We start from the raw sequence: 26,166 nt of genomic DNA on the forward strand, positions 1-26,166 counted from the left end.
GGAAAAGAGAGGGTTTTTTTTCTCTTAATTTCTTTCAGTTTCACTAGCAAATACATGTCACTGGTAAGTACAGTAGTATTGTAAAAATAATACTTGCAAAATTACATCAACAGTAAATTACTTAACCGTGCAGTTTCCCTGACCTTTGCACCCACAAACATTATTTAAGTTGTGATTCTGCTTAAAATTCTAGAAAGGGTCTTTTACTGCCTGGGCTCACTCCCTACTTCACAAATTACTAGCTTTTTCTTTCAGCATCAATCTCTCCCACCAATACACTGATGAACCATAATGGACATTTTTATATAAAGAAGTTTCCATACTTAAACAAGGAAGAAAAAGCCCCATATGGTAGAAACACATCATAAGGGAAGAAAAAAAATGTAATTGGATTTTCAGTACTGGAAATGCCATTAACGTCAATATTTCATCGCTTTCTCTGAAAGCAAACAAAACAAAATAAAAACCTTTACTTCGGGAGATGGCAGCTCAGCCATCTGTACCTGGTCCCTTGCAAGGGCATGCGATATAAAGGCAGCAATGGGGCACGCATAAGGACACGACCGCCGATACCCGTCCTGCGAGGTCAGGGGCTGGGGGGGGTCGGGCATACTCTGCCCATCGTCGGGGCGAACGTCGGCCGAAAGGAGAGTTTCGCCCTACGGTTTCAGTCACAGGGGTCCGACTGAGCCACATCAGAAAAAGTGGCTGGAATAACTCAACTAATCTGCCAGCCTTTGGCATAATGATTTTAAACATAAGACTAGCACTGACAGGCGCTGGTCTTTTCAGGGGAAAGCGAACTTTGCTGTCCCCAACAAAAATCTACCCCGATTTGGTCAAGTCGTAAGCTTTTAGGAGTTTAAAAAAACAACAACAAACCACCTTTACTGAGCAAGCGTGGAAAGATTTGCTTCAGATCAGCAAGAGCCTCCAGAGTCTCCAAGAAACCTCGCTGAGCGGAGCAGGCACGTCCCCAGGCCGCACCAAGCCAAGAGCGCGGCCCGCACCCGGGGCGAGCGGGAGCGGGGCTGGACTTTCCCTCCGACATCTGCTCCCGACCGCATGGGGCGACTTCCCAAGCAAGGGGCAGGGATCACCCTTCTCGCCTGCTCCGGATGACCTCCTGGCAGCATGCAGCCACCGAGTCTACAAGCAGAGCAGCCGGGAGCCGGACCAGGGAGGAGGGAGACAGGGGAGAAGTACACTGGAACCAGAAACTGGACTTCGCTGGGAGGGGAAATCGGAGGGAGGACAGGGAGAGAGCCAGCGGCTGCTTAGGCAAGGAGGGTCGAGGCAGGGTTGCGCCACGACCAGGCAGTTACGACGCTGCCAACGAATCACGGTCACGTCCATAGGATGCCAGCTGATGCCGTTTGCCTTTTTTAGTTCGCTTCCTGTCTTTTTCCCTTTGTGCATCAAAGGCACGTCATAAAGAACAACTCTGAGAAGTCAAGCGCTGAAAACGCAAAGAAACGCTACGGGTGAACGCGGCCTACAGCGGCTCCCTTTGCCCCTCCGCTGCTGGGGCAGGCCCTGCTTGAGCTGCGTGTCAGGGCGACGGCAGGAGACTTGGCATTTGTTGATAGTGGAGAAGACAGCGCACAAGGCAGCCACTCCATCTCTTCCTGCTGCTGCTCTCACTGCTCAGGCAGATGAACTCTGCCTTAGAGGACTGCCACCGAGCTGCTGCGCAGTGGCACTCAAGTCATTTAAACCAAGCGTTTCCCAAGTGGCCATTAATGGCGTGTTCCTAACCAACCTGAAACCCTGGCTTCTCTCAAGCAAAACTAATGAAGACTCACAGCAAAAGGGAACGCTGCTTCCAGTATATGAAATACTGTGTGATATCGAGACATCTAGATGGCAAGGCTGTGAGATCCTCAAGATCCTTTGTCCTCTGTTTTAACTCTCTTCCTGTAAAAGCGTGGCAGCACTTCCCAAATCATTTGTCAAACCCTCAGGTGTGACAGTGATAAATAGCAAAGTTCAGGAGGAAATTGCAAACTTCTTCAGTAAGATGTAAATAGCGTGCAATAAATAAAGCCTGGGGCCAAACACAGAACGGCAGGAAAAAACTGAAGATGCTGAATGGCTCATTCAGTGAGTGCTCGCAGCTAACTATAAGCTTTGTGTTAAGAGGCATGGGTCTTGCTGAAAGAGCAAGGTGTGATCACATAATCAAAACCTGTCCATGCATTCACAAGACTTAAAGTACGACTGTACAAATCAGCTTTATGTATCGCGGTGATTCCCACTGTGACCTTAGTTACAATATTTTAATGTCTTTGTGTATTAAAAAAAACTAATAGCAAATAGCTGAAACGGCCCCAGATATTAGACTGCCTTAGACATTCACAGCCTATGACAGAACACAAGTCTACAGTCAACCAAATGCACGAGGCAGGAAGAAAGATCTTAAAGGTAAATAATTCAGGGCTTGAATTCTTTAAGGTAAATAATTTAGGGCTCTAATGAACTCGCTGACTGTAAATAGGGAGTTCCACTGCTAGGAGTCCTCCAAACTGCCCTACATGCAAACCTCAGCAGCGCAGAACAGAAAACTGGCAGCAAAAACACGCCTCACATATTCCCAGCTATAGGAACAAGGAGGACTCCTCACATCTCTCTCGCGCAAACAAAAGGAGTCCTGGAGAGTAAAAGGCAGCTTCACAGCTCAGCTCCAGCGCTCTGTACCGTAGCTGCTGAAAAGGTGGTGCAATTTGTGATTGTGGTGAAACATGTGATTTGGGCAAGCAGCGAGCTGGTCTGTGAAGCAAGGTGGTTGACCCATTTTGTGTCCCATCGAAGCATCAAAAAAGCCCTCAGGGACAGCCAACGCAGCAGTTTGGTCTAGAGGTACTAAAAACACAAGTGACTGTGGGTAAAGCTGTAAGCTCTTTGCTAAATAAGACAGCCAGAAGATTGAAGAAACCAAACAACCCCCCTCACCCCTCCCCACTCCACACTCTTTTCCCCATCCTCTTACAAAATCAGCTTTTATCAAATGCTTTTATCACCACCTGGGAATTCCTGTGCATCCATTAAAAAGTATTTCAGCCAGACAAAATCCATCAACAAACCACAGTATCAATCCTCATCAATTCTTAAATTACCTACAAGTCTCAAGTCTTCTTTGCCTGTATCCTCTGGTACAAGGAGCCACGCACAGACAGCATCTACCCCTGACCATGCAAGGAAACTATTAAAACAGAGATACAGTTGGGCTCTCATCAGCCATACAATGCTGCTGCTGATGAAACACTCAGGAATTTCGTGCTGTCTCACACATACATAAAGTAGTACACAAAAACATCCCAAAGTTGCCTAACACCATCTTATGAGACCTACATGAAACTAAAACATGGAACAAAACCCCGCCTTTTGCCGCTAGACACAATCGCGGCAGCAACAATAGCCAACTCACTGAAAGGCTGCTGACGAGCCTAGAAACACCGTATGGGAACAAGCCCGTGGCTCAGCGATCGAGAACCCGACTGCCATTCGTTCTCACTCCGTACCCGGAGGAGATGAGATCTCATCACCAGCGGAGATCTGGGTCACAAGAATAAAAAAGGAAGCTGGAGCTACCCCAGCACAATCTTCTAGGTAACATTCCCAAAAGGGGAAACAGATCTGTGGGTAAGGTTGCATCTCACAAGCTCCTGGGCATAGCACAAAAATAACCATTGGTGCTTCCTCTGCTCCCTGGCAATACCACCCGACTGAAAAACGTATCACATAATCGATTTCTTGTCTGTACACCACTTTGCAAAAACAATTTGTAGACAGAAAGTTCAGATTCCAGTTTCTCAAGGGCTGGCAAGCATATCTAGATTGCCAAAGTCTTCCTCCAGTATGCCAGGCTAAAAAGGACCTGTGTGCCTACCCTGTACTTCAAAAATGGAAACCTAAACAGCGTGGAAGCAAGCATGCAAGACAAGGAAGTATCAATTTTAAACCCTTGATTATTTGTGCAAAATAATCACACTGGGTCTCTCCCTATGCAATCAAGTAGCTCATTCCTATCCAGGAACAGGACCGAAAAATGAAACAGCCTTCAAGCCTCTGCTAGCTGAAGTTTTTGTAATCCTACTCTATGTCATTTCCTTGTTTATGTCTCTTGATACTGGAGTTCAACTTCTGGAGAAATATGCATGAAGAACCTAGAAAGTGAAATGTGATATTATTTATGAAATAAGAGAGCATGCTATTAGCAAGAATTCGTATACACACACATCCAAATCCTGTTCCTCCGTCAAACACCCACTCTTGAAATCCTGTACCAACCAGATTAGCAAATGTGCACATGCTTGCACTCTCGCAGAAACAATAGTCTCTTTCAGTCCATACAATCTTCTGAAGAAACAGGCTAAAACGTCATGGGAAAAGTTAGGAAATATCTGCACAAAACAGTTCACAAGATGAAAGGCAAAATGAGTCTTTTAAATTGTATAAAAGTACATAACACGGAGGAGAAATTAATGGCTTTGTTACCTATCCATTCTTCCAAAAGGCTTTTTTTTTTTTTTTTTTTTTGCTAAACTTTCAGGATGGAAAAGAGGGTTGACGCAACTTTAGAAAATAAAACACTGGAGAGATGGAACAGCTCCCTTATAAATAGAAGGCTTCAGGCAAAATTCAGCTCTCAGAGCTGCGCGGCAGATCTCAAAGCTGATATCCCACTCTCCTTACATGCATGGATCTCCCACTGACGTCAATAATTTTCAGCTCTCTTTACAAGCAGGAATCAGATGAGTCTGCCTGCCTCAAGTATAAAGCGCTCCTTCCTCCACTCCCATCCCAAGCAATACTCTGCTGCTGTGGAGGGCATTACGCTATTTTTTAATTAATCCAGCACAACTTTTGAGCTGCCTCAGGGCTAAGCTAAACAACGATACGTTTTCTGCCTTGAAACAGCATGGCAGAAGTAACTGTAATGGGTATACAGCAACACTCTGCCATAAGGTTAGGGAATTGAGGACAGAAAAGAAATTGCAGCAGTGCCATACCTGCCCTCTCTAAATTTTGTCTCTAGAGGACTCAAGCACAAGAAACTGAAGATTTAATCAGGAGGGAGATGGAGCAGGGAGACTGGCTTTGCTAACACTATGATTGGGAATATCACATAAAAGTTATTACGGAATCACAACATCCACTTTATATTCTAAACTGTAGGTCTCCAAAAAAGCTGTCAGGAAAAAAATTCCCTCTGTTACCAAAGACAGCACTAAGCAATCAAAAAGATTTAAAACTAATCCTTGTTTCTCCCCTCAAAAGGGGCTATGTAACTCCTGCAGGAAAGAAATCCTCCCGTATCAAAGCAGATTTGCTATCCAGGCACTCACACTGCTTATTGTTTTTAATCATCTGGTATGCATCTTTATACAGGATTGCTTATCCTAAGGAAAAATACTGACACACGTTCTGCAGAAAATTCTGACTCTTGTTCTGCGAAAATACAACCAAGGCTAATGGTAGCAACTGTGGCTCTAATTCTGTTTTTGTCTCGCCCTGAGCAGACAATATAACCTCTGGCATTTTTAACTCTCGCTTATATTTCCCCTAAACACGCCTTCACTCTCTGCAAGATTTTACTAAGCAATTCATCTAAAACCAACTGTAAGTATTCTTCAAAATGTAGGAGTAAATCAAAGTATAATTTGATGCGTCTGATTATACACACACCATGTGAGAACGTGAGCGCTAATCATACAAGAATACAAGTCGCTTTTCATTTCACAGCTCCAAGAGTCAAAAAGGGTGTGCAGGACCCTGATATATACCAGATGTTTTAAAGTAAGGTGGAAAAACTGGCATGGACACATTTGTCCACCGTGAAAGCTTCCCGACAGCTACCAACTGGACGCGCTTTAGCGCGTGTGCTTGCTTTGCCTACGAAAGAACAAAAGCCTAATGGAATGGGAATATTCACAGCTTTTACTCATACATATAATCCTGCTCTCAATCCTACTTAGCTTTGGGGGAAATACTTTTGACCAGTCAATCAGCATGAAGCTAGAAACCCTCAAAACAGAAGGTATTTCATTAAAAATATTTTTGTTATCTATTTAAGAAAAACAGACTGCTTTAAAGAAAAGGGTTTGGGCTGGAGCACGCCTGCAGTTTCACTAAGTTTCACACTGAAGCTAAGAAATGAAAGAGCAAAACGTTTTCACTTGTTTGCAGCAAGTCTTGAGTCAGTTTCATTTTCAGGATTCAACTTTTTAATGTGTTTGGATTGAAAAACAGATAACAAAAAAGAGGGGGAGGGCAGTGAGGGAAGCTTTCACCTCAGCTCCCAGAGGCCTCAGTCAGAATCACCGCTTTCCCTACACTAGGCAGTCTACAAATGCATTAAGATGTCAAAATCTGTGGCCTGAAAAGGCCAAGTTTCATCTTGTAGCTACAGCACTGGAGGTTGTTTCTTTTTCAAAAAAGGGGGGAAGTTACCATGAAAAACACCAGAGTTTATCTTGAGGGCTGTTTCTGAGGAACAGGAACATGCACACGTCTTATATATATTGGCCATTTTGGTAAAGCTCACTGGAAAGAGCAAAAGTCCTTCCATAGACTTTAGATCAAGTTTAGAGAGTTCAAATTATTGCAAAGGGTGCACATCAATGCCCACGACTGCGTGGGTGCGCTAAGGGAAGACTCTACATCGGCCATATACTGACTCCGTGTCACCTCTTCTCCGTAACCCATGCTGGTTCAAAGAACATCATAGGATGTGCATGAAAGAAAAAAAAAAAAAAAAACAAGTCTCAGGCAGGGGACAAGTAAATACATATTCAGTTGAGGAAAGAAAATGAGACTTGGGATTTCCAAAGTCTCCCATATCTAACCTGAAGCAACTTCTTCACTGAACTTTTGTCTCAATTCTTTTTCTGTATAAAGACTGTGATCACAAAAGAACATTTTGGAGATGCAACCAGTAAGATGACTATATTTTTTACTCACGATCCAGTTGAATAGCTGGGATTTTTTAATGTTTGTGCACAAACTACCTTCTTCTTCCCAGCCTTCTTTAATCTTTCCAGGTCTCCGGCTGAGGAGCAGAAACTTCAAATTTTCTGGCTCTTGCAGCGCACCCTTGCGAGAAAGTGCTGTGCACACCGGCCTCCGGGTCAGCACTGAAATCAGTCATTCCTGAACAGGACCACGGAGATAACCCCCAACCACTAAACATCCCGCTTTCTTCCTTATCATGGCTGGAGGATATGAGAACACAGACATTTAGGCCACGACTATGGACTCCTGTGGTGCGGCTGTTAGACACAAGTCTCAGTTTCTAAGATTTTCTTTTTCTTGCCTCATTATCTTTACTACATTCCAGGAGAAACCAGGGTCCCCACAGGCAGAGAGAGGAAGTCTTTATGCTTCCAGCTGTACCTAACGCTGGCTAGTCAACCGGATGGTACAAAATGTTGCATCAACCTGATGTTTCACTTCAAAGTCTCATAAGTTTTCTCTTACTTCTAGGACTAGGTGCTTGTGGTTTGAGTTACCGCTGGGGAAATGGAAACTCGCAGCCAATACTTCAGATTTCTTCCCAACGCCGCTGGGCTGCCCTCAAAAGAAAAACAACCAGAACATGAAAGATGTAAAATGGCTTCAAATCCCACAGTTAGAAAATACTCTGGACTAAGCAAAAAATTAAGTGCAATTATATGAAATCAAGGTCCAAAGTCTTAATAAGTCAACACTTTAATCTTAAGAGTAGGACTGGATCCCTAAGAGGTAGTTCTGACTGAGGACAGGTGAGTAAGGAGCAAATCCTGACCGCTAACTTTAACCTTGCAGGCACTGACTTCATGCCACTGTTATCTGCTGGACAAACCGTTCTGGTTAAGATACCTTTAAAAAGATACCTTTTCAGCAGAATCCATAGGCTGAAACTCCATTTTCTATGTACAGTCATGCAAAGTTAAAAAAAGAAACAATTCAACTTGCCAATGAAGAACAAAAATACCAGATCAATGAGCATACAGTCTTAAAAATATAACAACTCTAATCCCTCACTTGCTAAGAAATCTCTCTCAAAGAAATATGTATGTTAAAATTTAAAGTTATGCTCAACATTAATCTTAAGGAATTTTACAACAGAACATACCAATTTTAAAAGGATTCTACAGTTTTAATGAATTCCTAGAACCTATAGACAGAAATTAACTGGGAGGGGGCTTAGTGTTGGCTAGACATATTTCAATATTTGTTACCATAGAAACGAGCCAGCAGATTTAGGTTTTGGAGTTATCCTTGCTATAAAATATTAAACTTCTTACAGTTTTTGCATATGTATATTATGGCAAGAACACTGTCAATCCTGATAAAGCCCAAAGCATCTTAATTATTTAACAGGATTTTGGGGTTTTTTTAAATCTTTTAAAATATTTTTCCTTAATAGACAGTATTTTAAAATCTTCCAATATTTCCAGAACACCAAAGAGACACTTCTAGCCGAAAGAATAACATACAGGAGATGAGCAGGAGATAAAGACTTATGTTTTCACTATGCTGTGGAGAAGTTTCAGATAAAAGGAACAAAAACATATTCGGATAAAGGAGATTCAACGGTAATGATAAAAACGATACCAGTTAGCGGCTCTGATAATTTTACTAGCTAAAAATACATTAATTTTTATATTGCATTTGAAAAACAGTTCATACTTCAAGTTTCTTTGATTTTTTTCTTTTTAACCCCAGTAATGGAAAAATGTGAAAGTGCAGAATTTAAGTGACTAAGATAACGTCTTGACACTTCAATGATATCAAGTATTCCTGGCAGATGCTTGCGAAATGAGACAAAGGCATTGTCCTTTCATGCTTCAGAAGATCATTAACAGTTTTTATTCAATTCATCATGATACCCAACATGCAAAAGATCGACAAATTGAAAGAAAGGTCAGATGTTTACTCCAGCACGCTCCTTAAAATGGAAGAAGGAAAAGCTAGTTCAAAAGACCAAAATGGTACAATGAGCCGCCAGCTCTGCTCGCCCTCCAGAAGAGTCCATCAGGTGCCGGGACACCAGCTCAGCTGGGCCAGCAGGGAAAAATCACCGATGGTGCAACCCCTAGCTCATCGTGGCTGGCGCGGGCTGAACACAAGCGATTCTGACCCCAATTTCTCAGTCAGAACCGCAGCCCTCGCCTCCTACTTGCATTCAAGAAAATCTGTTTACGGGAGGCTCAACATGAGGCATCCACATGAGGCAAAAAATGAAAAACTTGAGAGTAAAAGCCGTAAACCTCACAGCTGTTTCAATGCTGTGTTCCTGCACTGAAGGGAACTGGGAAAAACAACAACAGAAGCAAAGCAAACCAGAACAAAGAAAAAAACTGAGTGAGACTGAAACACCCTCTTCTTCCAAGAATTAAACAATGGTTTTTATGAAGTGTAAAGATAAGCAGTGGGACTACCATTTCCTAATATTTCTGAGGTCAGTTCTCTAACACAGGTTCTCAAATAGCCAATTAAATGTCTGCTGTGCTCATTAAGCTTTTATACTCAAATGTCTACCATCATCTTAAAAAAAAAAAAAAAACTTAAGCCTCTTAAAAAAAATGGAAAAACTTATTCTTAAAGGGGTTCCAAGACAACCCTTGAACTAATGGAAAAATCTTCAACACTTTACAAGATGAAAATGGTAAGACATCTTAATTTTAAAAGAGTAAGAATTTACATGTCGCTTCCTGTATATTATATTGATTTGAAAAATCTTGCATTTTTGTTTTCTTTGGTGTAGTTAACAGCGGAATCTTTTTAGAGTACAATTACGTGGCATATACTGTTGTCTGTTTATGTTCTAAAACTGTTTTAGATCATTCTGAATAGAAGAAAGTAGAAAGTGATTTTTCCTCTGCAAAGAAAGAGCGAGCTAAAAAGTAGCCTGCTAATAGAGCTCTCAAAGAAAGAAAGACTGGAAAAAAGTATCCCAACACTCAAGGGAAAAACGCACAATTTCCTTTCACCGACAGCTGCAGCAAGCTACAATAAATCTGTTTTATCTGAGCAGTAACGTATATGTGGTAAATGCAGAACAACATTGTGTCCTGTAGAGAAATTACCAACACAAGTCTACAAAGGGCACCATTGTGGACGTGTAGTTAAGAGGTGGGAAGTTATTCAGGTGTCTGGATAAGTCCAGGAATGATAAGAGATGCACGCAGCAAATGTCGTCAAAGATACGGCATTTAATACACGCATGCAAACACTGAGCCATAAACCTCCTCCACGCATCTTCTTCTAGCCCCTTTGAGCCGAGGTTTGTCAGTCAGCAAGCCACTGGTACCACTGGACTCAGAGCTACGAGTCTGACATCTTCACCTGCTACTGCAGATATTAACAACACACGACATATCCTCTTCCTTCTCACACCAAGCCTTTCTAAATTAGGGCTTGGTTTGAAACATAATTTTAAGAAACCCGATGCAGCTTTTATAAAGTTTTCTGTAAGATTCATATAAAAAAGTAAAATAAAGCAGAACCGGTTACATGCATGCATCACAGGCGTATCACGGAACAAAAGAACAATCATTCAGTCAGGCTGCTTCTCCCGCGATAGCTACCTCTCGGCTGCTTTGTCCAAAAAAAACGACCAACGCACACGCGCAGTGGCAGCATTTACATCGTTTGACACAAGTCTCTCCAATTTAAAGGACAGCTTGCACCATCATTCAGGATGGCTTTGGTTGCCCTCATGTGGTGGCAGGCTAACACAGGACCAGTGCCTGGCTGCCCAAATGGCCCCCCACCACTAACAGCCCCCCAGCACCGCGTGGCAAAACGGAGTGGTAGACAGCAAAACCCTTGCGCTAGCCCCGCTGAGCGCGCCAGAGACGCATTCTGGGTTTGGATAACAGGCAGGCGTGCGCTTCGGAAGTACTGAAAGCTCCATTTGCACTGCTTAAAATACGTATTTTAGTAAATATAAACTAATAGAAGATAAGAAAGGAGAAGAACTGGAGATTCTGTTTCTCTGTCTAATAACGTGAGAAATAAAATTCAGCCAAATAAAAACCCGACACATATAAAAGAAAACACTTTCTATACAACATGCAGTTATCTGATAGCAACCCATTCCATTTTATATCAGGGAGGCCAAGAGTTCAGCTGAATTCGGAAAGGGACTGGACAGGAGTTTCATATGTCTACAAAATTTTGGAAAGGAACATAAACATCTCACGCTTCAGTCTTGACCCAACAATTACAGGATAAAGCCAAAGACATCGTAGGCTGTCAGGATGTTATATTTGCCATTCGAGGTGGGGCAGAAGTACTGCTCTTTCCTTTGGAGCATCTGTTGCTCGTCATCAAAATAAAAGACAGGAAACTGGGGTGTATGAACAGGGATCTGAACTGGCAAAGCAAGAAATACAAGTTTTCTATTAATGGAAGATTAACAGGCGAACGAGTTGATGAATGGGAAGGATTAAATATAGAAGAAAAAATAAGCAAAATGATTAATTGCTAGGAAATGGAACTGATGATTTATGGAAGACAAAATTAGTAAGATTTGGGAAACTGAAGAGAATAACCAGTGACTGAGCTACAGGGTGGGACCAGCTGGTGTGTGTAAGGCACAGTACTACAGCACACATGCCCTGAAGTTTGGGTCACCCTTTCTCTTTCTCTCCAAGTCTTTGTGTGTACAGAGAATATGCAGCCTACATAGGCTGCTTTTAGAAGTTACTAGCCGAAATTAACTGCTTTTAAAACAATAAGCTGCAATCTTCCATTTTCAAGTCTTATTCTATAATCTAAAATGAAAGAAACTCAGTATCTTCACTCTATTTAATAGAGACTTCCAGATGGTATTTTAGGTCTGGTAGCACAGTCACATTCACATCCTTGCATTTCGGAGTTTTCTATAAAGTTTCTGAAAATAAATAGCTGCTTTTATGTCATTTACATTGATTTTAAGAACACATACATAGGAATGGAAATGGAAGGCTTTTTTAGCATATTTATTTTTTAATTTTTAGGCTACCAGATATCAACAGTGACCCATGCTTTTGGTTTCTTTGCTCTGCAGCCATTAAGACAATCAAAGTTTTTTGCAGTCAACTTACAACCTATAGGCACCTCAAAGCACCACAGACCTGAGCCATAAACAAGCATCTTAAAGTCTATTACCAACAGCCTTTTGTTCAATGTCTCAATCCATTTGCTTTCATGTGGAATGATAATGGGGGGGGGAGGGGGAACAGCTATACTGTGATACCCTAAAAGCACTTCACGTTTTACCATAACACCTGCTTGATTTTTTTTTTTGTTAAGCTTAATGGCATTTAAAAATCACTTATAAAAATACTTTTATTTTCAGTTGAAAAAGAAAAAAAGATATAACTGACTACATCCTCTTTGGGTTACGCTCATGAATGAGCCATTGTCTACATTAGAAGTGAGCACCTGGATCAATTCATGGGTATCCAGTGAAGCCTGTTAATTTCCTTTCAAAACATTAATTTACAAAAAGACACGATCAAATCAATATTAAATATAAAATCTCAAGGGTCAAAATTATCATGTGCAAGATACACACACACACACACACCCCCTCGTATGTCTCAGCTGCACTGTTTGTAAAAGGTAGCTTTAACGGGCTAAAGGAGTTAACTTCTTGAGGTAGAGGTAGAGATTCCTGCTTACAACAGGCGCTGTGCAAACACACGGGAAAGGGACCGCTCCCTCCCCCAAAGAGGTTATTAAGACACTGAGGCAAATATTTTTCATACCTTTCTAAAGGTCCATTATGAAATACCGTAAGCAAGACTCATTAAGAAACAATTTTCTGCTATCTTTGACAGATCTTACATTTCCTCACACAAGTCTTTATATAGGCTCATCCCCGTAACAGCCAAATACTTTCTGCAAAGAGTAAACAACAGGATCTGGATCCAAACAGATAACAAGTCAGGAAACAAACAGCCTGAGCTTATGAGGAGGCATCAGTTCATTCCTGTTCAAGCACAACCTTCCTATTGAAGAAGGTATTTAAAAGAAACACCACCACCACCACCAATGCAGCGCGGACGCTTTCTACTTTTCGCCCCACCTGGTCCTGCTCCCACACCTCCTAGGCGCAAATCTCCGATTCTATGCTAACAGGAGGAAAGGCCGGGCTCCGAAACAGCCGTCACTGTATCACTAACACACCCTGTGGGGGAGTCCGAGTTCTTTAAGAAAGCTTAGATAAAGTGCACCATCACCCGTGCAGCTTTCCCGTGCCTGTCACTCTAATCCCCGAGGACCTTGCAACTGCTAAATTTTGCCCGGGCGCTCTCCCTCTCCATCCTCCAGAGGAATTTTTCTTTTCAACACGAGTACCCTTGGTGCTGTGTTTCAGAAAGACTCCAACAGTGTCTCCCGCGCCACTGAAAGGCTGCGTAAAACTTCACAGGGTTTCAGCGATACGTTACCTTGACGTTCGTGTTTCTTGCCAGCTCCAGTTTTACGCATCAGCCGTTTGAAGGAGCATCTTTCATTCAGTATGTCTATGCATTTTTTTTCGTTTTACAAATGCTAAGACCAAAGGGAACAGCCACAGATCATCTGCAGCACTTAAATTCTGTACAAAGAGTAGCAATAAAAATAGTTGGCAAACCTGATAAACGTAAAAATCAACACACAAACCTTGAGTCTCAAGAAACACACCACTCTCAATTTAATGCTGCAGGCTACAATACATCTATTTTCCGCTCCGTACTGCTAGACACTTTCCCTATTAACCGAATAGTTTAAACTCCCGTACTTGATTTAATAGGAATCTGTTGTTCTAAGCAAAAATATACAGCAGTAAGGTTTACTCAGGCAGCCAAGTACTTAAATGAGACTGAGAAAAACATCAGAACAGGCATAATATGTTTCAGAAGAGGGCAGCTACAACAATAATTAAGTTGAAGTGGCCAAGAGATGAAGCCATAGAAAATTGGAAGCAATTAACATATAATTTTCAAGAAATATTAAATCCATATTGAAGACTCCACACAGCACTCGCACAAAAAGATGTGGTGATGAAAACCAGATACTTTGCATAATCACCAACAAGATATTTCAAACTTAGCCATCAAAACAAAGGCAATCAGTAACATCACTTTGAGACGGGTTGTTTGCGAAACGGCAGCGACAGCTTCTGCTTGTTGCCAGGCCAATGGACACCGAAAGCTTTGCATGCCAGCAGGCTTGTCTCAGACGTGTCCGTTCCCAGGAAGAAGCACCTCAGCAGAACTAGGAGGACCACAGCCTGCCCCACCAGGAATCACAGAGCCTTGCCAGGGCGCACCCAGGAAAAGCTGTGCCCTGCTGCTGCGCAGGGGAGCCAAGCGCACCGTGCCTTTAGGTTTGTCTCGACACAACGCTGGCCTCTCTTCTGACACTCTCTGAGATGGCGCTCCCTTGGAAACGGGATGTCATGGTCCGGTTCACCTCCAGTCCCGGACCAGCACTGGCAACTCCGGGTCACAACCGGCTTAAAGCACATGCTTAGCCAGGATTCCGATCTAACGCCAGGTTTACAAGCAAATTTATTCCAGGGTACACAAGATGAAATTGTACATATTAGTAGATTTTGTGGGGGCTCTCAAAAAATCGAACTTTACTTTTATAGCCATACGCAAGAACAGATCCCTCCATGCTCTTCTTTCTTTTTCAGCTGACAGAGAAGGGGATAAAGTAAGTACTTTTTGGAAGTCACTTGCTAGTCCAAAGCCACGGGGCTCCTCCTCCTCTGCAATACAGATTACTGACTGTCCTTCATATCGCACTCCTCTCTGCACCAAGCCCTTGCGCACAAACAAGCCCTTTTACTACAGAAATACACCCTGTAGATCCTCTTTGGATTTACTCAATTGCTCGCAAGTTCTCCCAGAGTCTCTCAGACTTAGTAGCTTTAAAAGGTGTAGCATTGGCCCCAATTCGTTCTAAGGAAGCACCTTTACTCCTTGTGGACTCATGCAGCCGGCCTGGTTTCCATCACTCACACCCTGAGACACTTCCACTGAAAAGGGTGCTTTCCATCAGGAAGGACCTCACTGACATCCTTGCACAGAGCCATTACTTACCCAAGACCCAGTAGGCTAATGGTGACTCCCGGTCGGGTAACAAACTGCAAGGTATCAGACGTAATTTTGAGCAGAGCTGTCCCACAGTCTGAACCTGAAACGTTACTCATACAGCTCCGCAGTGCTGCCAGTCCTCATAACGAGAGGAGGCTCCTCATTTATGCTAAGAAGGGAAAGGCAAGGAGTTTGCCAGCCACATTCAAAGGAAACAGCCTGCTAATAATGAAATGCCAGGATTTTCTGTCTCTCAACTTCAGGTACAGCTTCAAGATGACAAAGAAATCATCATTCCCATCACAGATGCGGACGCCAAGAGAGTCTTTTCCTTTGTTTTTCTGTTAATATTTCAAGAGGATGAATTTATTTTATTTTAACTGAATTGTCAAGAGCTTTGAAGTACCACAACACTTACAGTGTGAGGCCTGGCAAACTCGGATGAAAATGGCTGGTGAATTTTAGATTTTTTTTTGTTGTTCTTACGTTTGATGTTAGTTCACACCTAGAAGCTGAAAATGTTGGAATGTGATTGCTATTTTTGCATTATAAAGGCTGTTTCTATCCCAAGCCTGAAATAGAGCTCAAGTTGTACACAACACACATGGCTCTATTATTTTTATTGTATCTAGCCCACAAAATTGTTACCAGCAGAAAAACAATTCCCATACAGTAGCTATTACAGAACGTTATTTTAATTTGCACAGGGAAACAGCATGCTCTCCCTGGACTTGCAAAATTATCTTTTAATATCACAGCTTTTTGTCTTCTTTAAAAGGACGAGGAACATCAAAAAAGAAAAAAAAAACTGAGGCGATGTGATGAACCAGCTTGTTTTTAAACAGCAAAAGCAGAGCCCCCTGGAAGGCAGAGATTTGATCTGGTATTCCCCTTGCTCTGCACAGTGTGGGAACTTGTTTGTATTCTCAATGAAGACGAGCGGGTGCCCTACTTCACCCAACAGGCAGTAAGTATCCTGCCTAACGGCATGGAGTTAAACCAAGGAGGTGGCAGAGGGAAGACACATACGGGAAGGAGAGGAGGGAGGAAGATAAGCTGTTGCCAGAGACAGTCCCAGGAGCCTTAAGGAAACAACGGGGAAGCTATTAATTGGGAAGTGCCCACCTGCCCAGCTCTGCCCCTGACCTACGTGCAGACAGAGGAGACCACCAGCGGATACGAGCAGCAGCTGGGGAGGCAGGGGGCAAGGATTCGGCCACCCCAGCTGCAGGGATACCCGCGCTAACAGAACCTGGCAAGGCTCACGAGGGAAGAAAAACACTCAGGTAAGTGGAAGGAGGCAGAGTAATTCTCATCTTCGAGTGATGGTAAATTGCTCTGAAGAAGTTTCTGGACTCATTTTGAAGCAGCCACTGAATGCCGTTTTCCAGTGCTCACCAAATTTGGGCCAACTGTGCTAAACAGCCAGGCTTTTCCTTTTTGCTAGGCCTGTGGGGGAGGCCAAGGCCACTGGAGCCCAGATGATGCTTGGCCATAAGACCGTCTGCAATGGAGACCAAAGGCAGCATGACCTACCCCAGGGCACGTGCACCCAGCGAGGACCCAGAGACACACACACACGTCTAACAGAGCTCGTCCTGCAAGCGTGACACGCGCAAACTGCAGATCTGGTTCATTTCGCATAAGCTGATTACAATCAACAGGTTTGTGCTAGTATTTATTGAAACGCTCTGGGTATTTTACCTCCGCCTGCTTCGTTCTGGTTGCCTGGAGGAGCAAGCTGCGAGCGTTTCAAAAGAGCCAAGCTTCATATAGCCCTGTGGCCTCTGCCGGCTTTCTCTCCACCTCCATACATCCACACTAACTCTTCCCTGAAAGTTTTCTAGAGAGAGCGGAGCGTTACCCAGCTAGGAGTACTACTATCGTGCCTCCTCCCTTCCCACCTTCAGCACATCAGACTTGCTTCATGCCATCCTGTTTAGCACTTCTCATCTCCACAGCTATTCATAAGGAGTAATTAATCCTTCCTAAGCCCCAGGAGGGCAGATAGCTCCACATGTCCACAAATAGAATAAGGAGTGACTAAAGGACTTCGAGGCTACCAGGAAAGCACATCTCAGCCTGGGAGCAGGGACCACCCAGCTTCAGGGATCATTCTCAGACTTTTCTCCCTCTCCATCCATTCCTTCATCTAAGTTCAGTCTGTTCCCATTTCTGCAGTAGATCCCAAAAGATCAACCTTAGCATTAGTAAGCATTTTGCTTCAACTCTTAGGAAATCAAGGGTAACCTACTAACTAAACCTAACATGCAGACACTAGATTTTTATGATATATTTGTCTGTGACGCAAAAAAACAACCAAACAATAAAAAAACCTGTGCAATTTTTCTGGGTATTTTCATTGCTCTATAAGCTTGCGTGCATGCTTGTGGCTGTACTCCTTTCCCTAATCTTCAAGTTAATTTCAGTCAAATAACTGACTGCAGGCAACAGAAGCAATATATGCAGCCTTGTCAGCTTCCTTTAAAAATATTCACATGGACTATGTGAGCCACATTTCACAATCTTTTAGTTTAACTGCCATACAAAAAAGGTAGGAGAACAAAACCTTGATAACTGTCATCTGTAGAAAACATGAGGGAGCCAGCTGCTGAGTCCTACTGACTCACTCAGATCTCTCCTGCACAGGAATTCTCAGTTTACTGCCAGCGTTACCCCTGGACATCTCTAGGATTACTTGCCCTCTGGGCTTTTAACATGCAAGGTTATTATGTAAGCTCATATGTGTCCAACATGTGTATTCCTAGAAACGATGGGCTCTCTGGACTTAATCCAGAGGATCAGTGGGAGCTTTGACAGAACACTGCAGTTTAGTAGGTTGTACCGTGTTTGAACGCTTAACAGGGATGACCTGAGTGTTTTAGGGGGCCCAACAGCTACCTCGCTTTTTAACATAGCAGAATGCTGCACCTGCATTACATGCTCTGGGAGAAGGATCTCCAGGACCAACTCTGGCAGAGATTATCCAGATAGAATATAAAACTTACTTTAAAAAGTCATAAGCCTTGTAAAACCACTTCACAATGTTAAGATTTTGAAGTGACTGAAATAAACGCTATCTGCTAACAACAACATTTAAAGTGGGTGGCAATCCTGGTTCTAGTATACTTAGGCTTTGCATCAGAACAAAACTATCATAAATTGGTTAAAAATCACAGTGATATGCAGTTGACACCCACGTATCTTATATTGGTGCCCAAGAACAAATGATATGGGTATAATATATCTCAGTATTCTTGATGTATTACCCCTGTTAAGCATAATGCAAAGCACTTAAAATCTAAAAAAAAGGTCTAATGCAGTTGAGAAAAAAAAAAAAGATGTAAGCTGCTCTTGCACACATACATATTCCTCCATATTCTTTATAAAATAATTGGTATTGTTTACATAATTGTTTACAAAACAAACATATTGTTTACATAAGAATATCTACAACTGTAATGCCCTCTAGTTCCCACATGCTCTTATTTGTAGTAGATAGGCTGAAAAAGGAAAAAAAAAAAATCATTTTCAAATGTGATACTTCGACATGTGAATACCACGTGAAACACAGAACGTTAAGCTGCCAGACGTGGACTCTAACTTATAGTGATTCCTTTGCACGCTCCTAACACAGCAGGAAAAGCAAACAAGCTAATAGAATCACCTGTCTCAGTAGCACCTACTCTCAGAGGCAATAAACACTACCAAAGCAAAAAAAGTGGTGCATTATAAAATCTTCCCTGTGTCTTTTGCAAAGAATGAAGTGCTTCCCGACTCCTTAGATATAACTCGACAGTGCAGTTATTCTGACTGACAAACTAATCTGATTTCTAATCTGAAGTTTGCTTTATCACATTCTGCAGAACTGTACGGCTACTTCTCCCCTGCAAAACGAAATCCAGCTTGCTGTTGACGTTTAGCTCGAAATCCCCAAAGCAAAGCAAAAATTTTAGACCCTCTGAGGTTCGGAAAATTAGCATTTTCCCACTAAATCATGAGTATCGGTTCTCACAGCGTTCTAAATGAAAACATATGCCTTATTTCAGAAGGGAAAGCGTTACAGCCTTCACCTAGTATACAGCATTCAGAGTTACCGAACACGCTCCTACCTGCAGCGTACGGAATCTGTTATGCAGGAGGTTCTCTTCTCTCACCTGCATGCAAAGGATCTATAGCACATCAGTTACTTCTGGTAGGACCAATGAAGGGTACTTCAGCAGAAGGTGCAAGTAAACTAACAGTATTTCCCTTCGTTATTTGTTTTCCTTCTGTAAAACATACAGGTGATACCGCTGCTAAATTTCTCAGCATTTTAACTACCTGGAAACACATCAGCGTAAGAAATTAAGGTGAAATGCCATTTCAAAAGCGTCATTTTCCCTGGCGTTCTTCCTGCCTCAAAGGAAAACTTCAGCACATAAAAAAATTCCACTTCAGTGTCTGAAACTAAACACTTGGATGAAACTCTGGAAATAAACTCGGACAAGAAAAACGGAATCTTTCAGTCTATGAAGGGAATTGATTGTTAGCAGCTAACTGCAGTACTCCCAACTTCTCCTCTGGTTAAATAAGATACACAAGACAGAGCATGGATGAGAAACAGACAGACACTGGGACGAATAAATAATAACAATAAAGGAATATTTTAAAAAGACTATATTAAGTGCTCCCAGATCCCTTTTCTCCAAAGCTTAATTACCATGAATATGGCGTTTCTAGGAAATGACATACAACTTATTTTTACATAGTTCAATAGTTGCTAATATACTGCAAATCAATTTGCCTGCATTTATTTTCCCACGGTTTAACGGATAATTTCCATAACATCCTTACTGCCTAGAATTCTTGTTTGTGTCTTTAGTAATTAATGATTGCATATTACATTCCCTACCTATGATCATTCTAGGCTGAACCTCACACAGTAAACATTGTATTCTATAGACCAATGATCCAGATTTGAGATAAACATGCCTGTTTAAATACCAAGTATTAACCCCCTTTGGCTATCTAAGCCCATGAGCAGTGACTCAATACAATTATTCTGAGAGTAACAGTAAGTGGGCAGTCATGTGCATTTGTAACTTCTTGGTTTACGCATGAAATTAAACAAGCGAGAAAAATTAATGAAAACTATTCAATTTTAGACCAGACTGGTTACAAAATATGAGTTACTATTATAAACATGACATAATCTCATTTAAAGAGACTGTGTAACACATAGGTTTTACAAATATTTACAGACATTAATCTTGTTAAGTTGATTTGCAGAGTTTTATTCAGTAACAGGATTGATTGGCTGGAAAAACAGAGGCTCACACAAAAAAATTGCTTAAAGCTCTATTTTTGTCAGGATGATGGATTCTTTTCTTAAGAAACTTGTTTTGTTGTCTTTTGTTCCAAGACTATAAACATTATTAGCAGTTTTCCAACTGGCAGGAGAGGCTGAGATGTTTCATGCTCACCATTCTGGATTGCTTTTTGTTCTCTTACACAGTCCAAGAGTCACAGCAGAGGCAACGGCTTCAATTTCCTTTTAATGCATTCTGTCCCAGATTACCTTTCTTTTTTCCATGATTAGACTTTGCTTCTGAAGCAGTGCATATACATCTGCTCCACGAGCTCACGCTCACTTTGACAGAGATGAGTTGCGTATCCTTACCAGCTTTTGACTAGCAAAACTACTGCAATTTACACTAGTTTACAACACAACCCTTACCTGTCTGACACAATCAACATTAACATCCAGTTCTGTGTTTATTTGCTTCCCATCGTCACTGACTTCCAACAGGCAAATACCCATACAAGCTTTCATGTGGCCACAGTTATTTCTGATTGCACTGAGAAGTCATTTCATACACTGCTTGTGTAAGGGATATTGCTTTCTTCTGTGACTTCAGGCAGCTTTTAGGAAATACAGATTTCCTGCTCCCCTTTTTCCAGCCAAAGGCAAAGGTCAGACAGTCTAACAATGAAACACAGTGTTGTGGCTCCAATATTTTAGCATGAGAAAATTTATCCACAAAAGCAAAGAGGACAACTGCTACACACAATTCCACACACAGTGCCTGAAATATATCCTCTCCAAAACAAGTGCCTGTAGCACAAATAAGGACTTGTCCCCACTAAAACAATACTATTATATTATGCGTAAGTTTTTCCGCAAAGAGGAGATGTTATTGAACAAACAGAAATCCTATATCTTAAAACTATCTTTTTTCCAAGAAATGAAAAGTACAATATATTGCTGGACTCGACAGCTAATGGTCTTGTTCACACTTTATTTCCATGTTACGCTCAGCCCCAAACTCTGCCTTCCCACTGACCTAACAAAAGCATGACACTGAATGGTTGTATGGCTGATTTATCTATATCAGCATTGCCAGGCCAGTTATCCCCTTCTTCTCACTACTAGGTCTACATCTGAGGTACCATCCTACTTCTGTCTTCTCCCTCTGAGAAGTTGCTGCATGAGCGAGAAAAAAATCCTGTAACAGCTTTGCCGTAAGTTTTTCAGAGCTGTATAATACTGTTTAGAGCACCAAGATCTCCCTATACATTTATGAACAACTGGCTTTCAAACAACACTGTCTAAGCAAAGAAAATAATGATTAAAAAGAAAACTAATACATCATCAAAATCTGTTTCATTGGTTGGTTCAGAGTCTGAAAGCGTGCTCTTGGGTGTAAAGGTGTACCCATACAGCGAATGTTGGGGTTTGTTGCTAATGCTCATTGCAGCTCTCCTAGTCCATTTGGAAAGAGAGGGGTTCCCAAATCCGTGCAGGTTGACACAATTGATCAGTGCCCCAGTCAATGGCAAGCCCATTATCCATTTTATGACATACCCTGGTGGTCCACAGGTTGTAACGTAGTGAGAAGCTTCTGGCTTTCTTAATTTTGGTTTCTACAGAAGCTAACCGTTCCCCATACAGTAGTACTTTTGCTTTACACACTTTTTTCAGAGGACTTGCAATTGTATCATTCAGAGGAAATGCTGACTATTTTTAGTAGTAACTATATGATGGCAAGTTTATACTGTACCCAAGAAGTGCCTTCTCAGATCACAATCATGGTTGACCCCATCATCAGCTTCAGGCAGCAGAGTTAAAGATGTTTCAGGGCAAGGTGCAAGAAATCTAATACTCATCAATCACGGGGAAAACCTACCTCATCCTCTCTTTTGCTCTCACTCTGCTTGAAACCCTTTTTCAGGAGGATGCTTACTCCCAAAAGCACAAGGCTGCCAGTGAGCAAACCTCTCCAACAACTTCTTAATTTCAAGCCGCACTCTTTTGTGTTACTCACCAAGATACAGAAAAGGCTGAGGCAAACCTCTAAAACTTCTTCCATAAAAATTAAGGGATACCATAAGCTGAGCCACTTTTTCGGCCCAGTGTGCTTCATTCTGCAGACTCAACACTAGTGAACAACTAGCCACTTACATACGTTACAAAACTCACCGTGCCAGATGCTCATCATGGCACTTCACACCCTAGTGAAGCACGGGGTGGAATAAGAACCCGTACAGAATAGAAATCCAGTTGCTTTTTCTGAATGGCTTCAGTTAAACTAAAGCCCTCTGTCTCCTCACTGACATCCTTCATTTAAGTAAAATTATTTAAATGATACACATCATCATAGAAAACAGGTGCATTATACCTGAGGTTAGAAAAAGAAAAAATATTTACTATATAGAGAGACTTGCCCTGTATGAGGAAAATGGATCAGTATAGATTAAGCTCGCTCAGGCATCAGAAGCCAAAAAGGAGGAGGAGGAACGAATGGGGAAACTTGCATGGTTGCCTCTTCTGCAAGGCAAAAGTAAGAACTGGGCCTCCTGCGTGTTGATCAGATGACTTCTGTTTTTCTCGGCTGTTTTGACTACTCTCCAAGTAAGGAGAAAGGCAGGAAAGGAAGAATAAGCCCTACTGCCAGCAGAGCAAAAGCTCTGCTCACGCTCCCGTTCCTGGATAGCTGCTGCCTGATCTGCAGCACACCGCTATTTTTCAGTAGTTCTCAATTTCCCTGTTCTGTTCTCAGTCTACACAGATACCGGTTTATGCTCCATTCTCTGTTGCTCTCTTCAACCATACTGGTTAAAGTGGCACAGGAAACGAAATAAATGGTTGTGCAGCGATTTCAATATAGTCTTAAAGCACCTAGATTTTCTTAATTGGGACCTGGCAATCGGATTCCCGTCTCCAGTCCAGGTGAGCGACCCCAGATCAGTGGTACAGCTTTTCAGTACTCTAACTGCAGGAGGGCCTGCCAAATTAAGCCTCCATTCTAGTACAGAGTAAGCCTCCATTCTGCCCAAGGGAAATAATTTCCCCTACACTGATTCACTGATTTGCAGCTGGTTAAATACTCCCCTCTGCCTGCTTGGTGAGTGCTCACACACACACACACGCACATGGTCTGCAGCTGCAGAGAGAAACCTCAAGGGAGGCAGATCTATTCATGTGCCATATATGGCCTGCCACCAGTTGAGAAAGCTTCCATTCGCAAGGATAAAATGCTGATTTTTAGTATCAGATGTTCTTCTAACTGTTCAAGATGAAGGATCAGTCCTGCATCCTAAACCAAACCCCTCCCTACCCATAAAAATCACCCAGACCCATAAAACTATTTCAGAAGGACTCTGGAAAAAAAATCCAATTGCAACAGCCTGCGATGCTTGGCTCATACAGTATTTCCCCCTCCACCGCCTTCCACATGTAAGTAAGTGCCAAGAAGCATTTGTTGTGATCTTGGGTTTCTTCTCTTTTGAGAAAGGTGGAAGAAGGCTGCAGAGGTCTTCCTATTGTTTTTATTTCAGCTTGGGCTTGAGTCAAGCTAGGTCTACACTCCTGTCGCTGCAGTGTTCAGTGGCTTGGACAGTCAGAGCGCTCAGCATGGAGGTCAGCCCAAGTGGCAAATTCAATTCACATTGAACTTCAGGTATTGTGGCTAGACTGCTACCACACCTGAATTAACCTGATTTCGGCTACTCTGGCAATTTCAGTGCAACACTGCTCCTCATCTTAATTGGATCCTATTTCTGAGGTGAGGATGACAGCTTTATGTGTTGCAGGAACTGCTTTGTGCAGAAGTAGAGAACAGAAAGATCTGATGCTAGGAATGGAACAAAAACTTCAACCTATTTAACTGATGCAGTCAAAAGAACAATAAACTAGCCCATATTCCCAGTGCTAAGAAATCTTCAGGTTGGGGATGGCTTCTTGCATCTCGGGAGATGACTAACGAGAATGCCAACAAGAGAAAAATAAAATAAAATGCTAGGTCAGCGAGACTCTTAAATACCAAGAGGCAAGAGAAACATATGCAGAAAGGCTCATTAATCATAAAATACCCTTATTGCTCCCTCCAGCTCCTCGCATAGGGCATCCAAGATAAACACTGGAGTTTTAATCTATTTTCAAGAAATTAAACCAAATGACATGAATTCTTGATTTCTCTGTGTTTGGGTTTCTAGGCAATAAGACTTAGTATAACTCTATTCCATGCCAGGTACTAGTTTTAAAATGGAAGTCAGACCTCCTTGACATCTGAGACTGATGGTGGGAGGTCTGAGACACATGCACATTACCAAATAAGTCTACTTCTCCGAAGACACTGAAAGAAGTGTGGGATTCCCCCCACTTACCTGAGAAGCACCTGCTTCTTTTTGTTGTTATTGTTGTTGGCTGTGTTTCTATTGTAAATGCATTTCCCCTTCTCCAGAAAATTTTCCCAGAGTATTCTGATACCCTGAAAGTAACCCTTGTGTTGCACCCTGTTTGAAGAAAAACCTCAAGGGTTTTTCCAGAAAGAAGTGAAGAGAATCAACACCCACGGGCCTAGAGAAGACTAACACCACTGCCTAGGGAAATCAGAGGCTACGAACTCAGAACTAACCTTAAGATTTTCAGTCTTGCTACCTGATAACATTTTTATGCTACTACAATAAAGGTCTGCAAATCTGAGATGTAAAGATAAAGTCCATACAATTAAACGCTAGAGTGAAGTGAAAAATACAAAAAGGACAACCTAAGTACCTGAGATATCTGGATGCCTGCTCAAAGTGGGCAGTCCCTTACATAAAGCCTAACCTTAAGGTATAACTGTTCTTATGTCCTTGCATGACAGTTTTTTCTCTCGTCCTTAACGGAGACTCCAGGTAAAAGACCATTTTCCCCATGGAGCAACAAATGGCATTGCTGCAGACTAAAGACAGAAAACGACACCTAAGTGCACAGTCCCTACTGCCTGCATCTGGCAGCAAAGTCAGTTTAATACATTTCCATTTTCCCCAGTTCACTCAATCCCATTTCTCCTCTCTGCAATTTACTACCCTGTTAGTTTTTCTGCTCTAAATTTTGGTACGCTTCCTTATTAGCAACTCAGTGAAATGACCGCATTTCAAAAACTTTTTCTTTTTGAAATCGTGCGTATTTCATTGATATGGGTCAAATTAATAGCTATGCTGGTGCAAATGAATGGATAGGAAACCGTTGCGGGGAGGGTGAAACAAGAGCCTGGATATGGGAAACTTCTTAGTCCACTGGAGAAGTCTCATTCGAACCCACCCCCTTAGCTTCAGTCACCAGGTATAGACGACTGCAGAGCCATTAGGTTTTGGCTTAGCCCAGCGTGAATAGGGCTGTCCTGCCTGCAGCTTTACAAGAGCAAGCATGACGGGGACATACTTTAAGATGGCAACACACACATGAGGTCTCACACCTCTGGCCGCTGCCCATAGTAAGGCATGGACTGGTCGTCATCTGACCAATGAGGCATGGACCAAAGAGGTGGAAGGGCCTTTCCCTCCTGGAAACCTACTGGATCGAGAGATCATCCACTGAAGTGCTCTACAATTGATCTTAAACGGATTGGAGAGTTCAGATGCTGCAATCCAGCATGCAACACCACCCAATAACCACCTTGCAGACACTTGGTAACGCAGACACTTGGCACGCTCACTGCCGATTCCTGAACCGTCACACTTTCTGGTTTGTGGTGCTTTGTCCATGTGTAGCTCAGATGGGGCAAAGGGGATACTATAACTTTATTTCAGTGGGGAAATTATTATTTTATTTCAATGAATAGTTCAGTTATCGATA

The 26,166-nt window shown here is 42.3% G+C and overlaps 1 protein-coding gene across 15 annotated transcripts in view; it reads right to left on the minus strand.

The window, feature by feature from the left end:
• Positions 1-26,166, minus strand: part of BACH2 (BTB domain and CNC homolog 2) — a 202,408-nt gene that overhangs the window by 159,328 nt on the left and 16,914 nt on the right. The window lies entirely within an intron of this gene.

The sequence above is a fragment of the Struthio camelus genome, chromosome 3 (genome assembly GCF_040807025.1).
Source record: "Struthio camelus isolate bStrCam1 chromosome 3, bStrCam1.hap1, whole genome shotgun sequence".
NCBI lineage: Eukaryota > Metazoa > Chordata > Aves > Struthioniformes > Struthionidae > Struthio > Struthio camelus.